The sequence below is a fragment of the Rhipicephalus sanguineus genome, chromosome 8, assembly GCF_013339695.2.
Source record: "Rhipicephalus sanguineus isolate Rsan-2018 chromosome 8, BIME_Rsan_1.4, whole genome shotgun sequence".
Lineage (NCBI taxonomy): Eukaryota > Metazoa > Arthropoda > Arachnida > Ixodida > Ixodidae > Rhipicephalus > Rhipicephalus sanguineus.
The window spans coordinates 9,539,806-9,545,805 of NC_051183.1; the positions used below are offsets into that span (position 1 = coordinate 9,539,806).

At 50.4% G+C, this 6,000-nt stretch overlaps 1 pseudogene; it reads left to right on the forward strand.

Moving 5' to 3' along the window:
• Positions 1 to 2,543: 2,543 nt before the first annotated feature.
• On the forward strand, positions 2,544 to 3,364 carry LOC119402533 (fork head domain transcription factor slp1-like; annotated as a pseudogene).
• The last annotated feature ends 2,636 nt before the right edge of the window (positions 3,365 to 6,000 follow it).

Sequence of the window (6,000 nt, forward strand, 5' to 3'; positions counted from 1 at the left end):
CAAACCCTCCTGGGAGGCTGCCATGCACAGCATGGCGCTCAACACCAACTCCTGGCAGTCCAGAGGGCCCGGGACATCGCCGAGAACTCCAGCGTCCAGCACCTTCCTGGGTGGGCTGAGCTAGCGGGACCTCCAGTCGCGTTCAGCTTCTGCCACTTTTCGACCACAATAAGTTCTCACTCACTCACTGGGTGAGAGAACGAGTACAGAGAGAAGAGAATGACAGAGAAAGAGAGAGAAATTCTTGGCGAAAAAAAAATCTTCACGTGGCGGGATTCGAACCCGCATGCCCTCGACCCGACGGCGAGCGTCATAACCACTCGGCTATCCAGGCACGCTAGCAGAGCATAGCATAGCTTTCTATAGTATAGTGTAGCAAGGGGGTCGGAAAGGGAAGTGAGCGTGAGAAGGAGAGATGTGACGGTGAGGAGGAGGGGAGAGAGTAAAGCATAGCATAGAATAATGCGAAAGAGAGAAATGGAGAAAAATGCAGAAAGCATAAGAAAGAGAGAGAATCAAAGAAGGAGAGTGAGAGGTAGAGAGAGAAAAAGATAGAAAGAAGGAGGAAGCAAGCGAGAAATAGAGAGAATGAAAGAGGAAGAAGAGAGAATAAATAAATAGAAATAAACAGATAAAAGAAAGACAGAGAAGAAACAGAGGAAGAAAGAAAGAGAAAATTTGCAAAACTTTACACATATATGTAGTCCTGGCTTCTGTTATTTTTCCAAGTGTAAACTTAGAAAAACAGCAGATCGAAGCCAGGACTACATAGGTGTCCAACAGCTCCGCGTTCTCTTTAGCATTGCACCTCCAGTGGAAGCTATACGCAATCTTTTTTTTTTTTTTTAGAAATCACGTGCGGTGTTTTATTTAACTTAACTTAACCCTTTGTATGCCAGCGTCCACATATGTAGACAGAACATATTAGTGAATCATGATTAAACTAGCCAACGCCTTGCCTTTATATCGATTTGAAACGGTGGCATTACTCGGTAATGCCAAAATTTGAAATTTATTTTAAGGCAAGGCGTTGGATAAATTAATCAAAATTCGCTAATATGTTCTGTCCAGATGTGGACGTTGCCATACAAAGGGGATACGAACGCACGAAAAGATGCGAAAACCGACGAGATTGTGGCTCGACGCCACACCAACCTGCAGTTGAGGGAAACTGCGCCGGATGGATGTGGAATATATATATTGCGGTGTTTGAGTAGGCGTGAGTATGAAGTTAGCTCCAGGGTTTGTTATTATGGACACTGTCAAATACCGCCATATTGTCTAATTTTGTATGGCTGAATTTTAAGCCAATCAGAGTTGACCAGTGGACTGGTGGAATTTGACAGCATCGGGGAATTTGACGATGTCCAGAATAGCACCCCACTCCTGCTTTTCGCAGAGCTACATGGAGGGTGCGCATTTGGATGGGCCGAACCTAAAAAAAATTTCACGCAGAATTACTTTGAGAAAGTGCTCTGCGCAATAAAGCAAATAGCCAAATTTTAAAAAAAAAGATTAGTACGGTTCGCCAAATAACATCGGATGATTGAAAATAAATGGCCCGTATGTCACATTCGAACAGGCCAAACAAGCCTTGTTTCTTTCTTTTTGAGGGGCAGATGGCACACGAAGGATTGCAGTCGCGCTCCTTGTTTCTCGTGCAGCAGCATCTCTGCTGGTGACATCGAGACATAGCGCAGTTGCGGGCGTCTTCCTCCAGAAAAGCCTCGCTTCCCTACATTCAGCTATTTGTCTTGCCGCGCTGAAAGCTCTCAGAGGACGGCGCGGGAGAGGAAAATACAGAGAAAGAAGGGCTCTTCATCGGATTCACAATCACAGTATACGTGCTTGTTTTATATACGAGAAGGCTGCTGCCGAAACCTTATTCGCAGAAACGACATTGTTACGGAAGGAAGCAACTTCGCTCCCGGATTTATTTACGGCCCTTCACGCTTGATCGAACACGTAGTTTCGTCGCGCACCTCTCGTATCTCGGCCACTCCAACCCTTTTCCTTTCTGGAGGAGAGAATGGGGGGGGGGGGGGGATGACACGAAATGATATCTTCCGACCAGTAAGCGTTATGCGAACGTATCTCACGCTTCGGGGCCAGGCTGTCGGGGAGGGGCGGTTCTGTATGTGTGTACGTTGCGTGTTTCATCCGGTTGCCGCAGTGCGCCGCCGAGAGAGAGGACGACGCCCCTCCTCCCCTCGTACCGGAAAGAGGGCAAGCAACACTCGGCCCGCGTCGCCCAACGACGCTGAAACACAGGGGCCAAACGTGCGCCGAGAAACACCCCGTAGTACCAAACACCCGAAATCACAGCTTTGACCGCCCTCCTCTCGCCACCCGCAAACGAAAGCAAGCCCTCCCGAAAACATCGCGCAAGCGGGAAGGCGTGCCGAGGGCGCTGCGATCAATAAAGGAGGAAGGAAAGGGGGCGTGACACGGGAGGGGAGGTCCTTGCGCGGTATCCGCCCCCCGCGGTTATATAAGGGAGTCGCGTCCCCGAACATTCGCGTCCGTACCGCCGTTAGCGAAGCATGGCGGAAGATCACGGCGGCCCCTTCAGCATCCGACGACTCATCAGCGACGATACCAAGTCCACGAGCGCGACAACGGGAGCGCCCGCGACTTCGACGAGCGCTTCGAGTCGCGAGAAGCCGCCGTTCAGTTACAACGCCCTAATCATGATGGCCATCCGCCAGAGCCCGAACGACGGCTCACCCTGAACGGCATCTACGAGTTCATCATGGACCGGTTCCCTTACTACCGGACAACAAGCAGGGCTGGCAGAACTCCATCCGCCACAACCTGAGCCTCAACAAGTGCTTCCGTCAAGGTGCCACGCCACTACGACGACCCGGGCAAGGGCAACTACTGGATGCTCGATCCGAGCAGCGACGACGTCTTCATCGGCGGCAGCACGGGCAAGCTACGCAGGCGGGTCGGCCGCGCGGGGCAGCCGCCTGCAACTGCACGCTGCTGCGGGCAGCCGCCCTCAAGCAACACCAGCACAGGCTTCCCTGCACGCTGCCATTCCGCCGCATCACCTGGCAACCGCAGCGTGGCCTTACTCATGGCTTCTACGATGTCAGCTGGCCGCCTGCGGCCTGCCGGTCTTCTCCTGTGGCCACCACCTCCATCAGCGGCAGCCGGATGCTCGTGGATGCCCGTGACCGCCGCTGCTCACCATCACTCCGCGTCGCTCCCATTCCCGTGGCGTCAACTTCGTCCCCGGTGCAAAACCCCTCTTCATCTACAACGTCCCTGGCACCGTTGTACAGGCCCGTGGCTGTACTCAGCAGGCACAGCTAATGCGTGGGACCGAGCCCTCTTGCGGGAGAGACGACTGGTTTTGTAGGTTGTGATAACAAGCGTGATCCATCCCTACAGTGCACTCCGAGGGAAAGGGAGTTCTCCCCTCCGCGTTGCTTCCGAAAGCAAGATCAAAGGCACCGACCGACACCCCGTCGGCGATTGAAGAAAGGGAGCGCTTTTCGCGCGGTTGACAATGGCCACCGCCCAGGTGACGACTCCATTCGGCGATCGCCTTTTCTTCGAGCGCGTGGACCGCGTGCAAACGCGCCGCTTGTCAAGAGCTCCGCGGCACCGAAGAAAGGGACGAAAAGAGGCGGAGCCGCCCTGTCACCGCAGCATCGGCCACAAACAGTGTGTGTACACGGTGGGGACAACACGGGGCCAACAAGCCGAAACAAGCCAAAGCCGACATGCGCGCTCCCTTTTACCAGCCCGCCGCCCCTCGATCGGATGCGGGGATCGAGAACCCCGATGCACGTGCGTCTGTTGCTGGTCGATTCGGCGCTTGACTGCGCCTGTTGCGTGTCAAAACACGTGTTCCTCTTTTTTTTTTTTTTCCTTTTCTGTTTGAGCTGACTTGACTCTGCCAAAGGTGCGGTTCTTTTTGTTTCGTTTGTGGCTTGTACGTGTACGTGACATAGCTTATGTATAGATGAATGTGTAGATATCTCCCCTCCGTCCCCGATACGCGATATACGCGTTATATGTGACAAAAGGTTTCACACACCACTGACGCGCTTACGCTGTCGGCTGAAAGAAAAAAAAAATCTTGCTCGTCTGTTGCGGCAGTGAGCCGCACGAAGTCGGTGAACAAGAAACTGCATTGTGCATATATAATGGACCGTGTCTCAGACATCCGCGGATTGTTACATCTGTGCGTTTTGGACCGGGCGGTGAAAAGCTCGTTCACGTATATATGCTGGCTTAGTATTTGATGCGCAGTTAGGGATCTCCCCACGAGTTATGCATATGCACAAGCAAATAATAATAATAAATAATAGAGAAATAACCTGCGCTGTTGACATGCTTTGTGAAAGCTGCCAAGGCCGCCGCTGCCATTGGGATGGGAGCACCGTCTGTTCATTATACGAGGCCAATTAAGTCCAGACCTGCTGTTCGCTTGCATGTGAACAACGGCCACGTGCGGTCCCGTTTTACGCGCACTTCATGCCTGTCAACTTTTCGCACGTCCTAAATTTGCGACAAAGTCCCTGAACCGAGCCGTTACTGTGCGCTGCGTCGGAAGAATGACAGTTATAACAATAAGAGGCAGGAATAGAGCAAGTGGATTAGAAACAAACAGGGGTATATGCGAAATTATGCAGCTCACATGGAAAAAGTGGACCTTGGCAGGACACGTAATGCGAAGGATAGATACGAGGTCGTGACTTGGAGCGACGATACCAAGAGATGGGAAACGTATACCCGCGGATAGCAGAGGGTCAGACGGAGTGACAAAATCCAGGAGTTCGCAGGCATAGAACCAGCTCGCACGAGACTGCGCAAATTGGAGGTCATTGGCAGAGGCCTTCGTCTTGCAGTGGTCATAAAATAGGCCGACAATAATGGTGATTACGTGGCAGCAACGCTGGTCGACAGTGCAGTCGTGAACAATATGAGATTGAAATTACCTTTTTGTAGGCCATTGCGGCTAAACGCAGTTGACAAGCACAAAAGTGTCCAGAACACTAAATACTCAAGCGAAAAGGTATCGCGTGTAATTCTATACGTCACATTCACATCGGTACCTTACAGTAATCGTTGATTAAACACGAATGTGCCTCTCATATTGCTCACGACTGTGTACTGTGCCGCCTGTATACGTACACGTTAAACTGCTTGCATGGATGTCGTCTAAGGGGGCTAAAAGCGGACAACGCCTGTCTTTCTATAACAGTCGTGCAATATGGGTCCTCGTTTCATTAAGGAAGACCTGGACAGGAACAAGTGAATCCGCTTTCGACATGTGTAGGCCGGCTGTACTTTAAAACTAAAACCAAATTTCTCGCTTTCTGTGTACGTGGCCAATGTCGTTTATGCGGTTGATCAATGTCTCAGCTACGAACCTTTCCTCATCGCTTTGGGAGAAAAATTCGAGGGCCCGAATCTACGTCAAGTGGGAATTGCGACTTTTTGTTCGGGCTTTCCTCCATCTTATGGAAATAAACTGAAAATTTAAATTGAATTGAAACCACTTTGTAGTTACAATTTAGTGAAGCGCCGAAAAGAAACTCAGCCTTAATTGTGCACCTCGTTTTGTTACCGTGAGGTTTGCTGCAAAAACTATACCACTGGCAATCAAATACAAAGCCCCTCAGCCAGAATATTTAGTATATAGTAAATGAATTTACGTAACCGTGCATTGCGTACGTCTGCAGCTTCTAATCGCTTTGTGGAGTTTCAAAATCGATCATTTTCAACCAAATTCAGTGGTACATAAATTCAACAGTACCTACACCATATTTATGCAAGATACGCATAACTTAGCGTTTGGTGGTGCCCCTATAAAATGTGATTCCTGGAAGGTTAGATAAGGCGTAATATCGCCAGAAACGTCTGACTTCACGAAGATTAGATAAATCTGTATGTGTGTACCATGAGTCCTCTGCATATATGAGTGATTGCAGCGATCCTTCTGATAACGCTTTTGTAATGAACTGTGATGTAACGCCCCCTTCT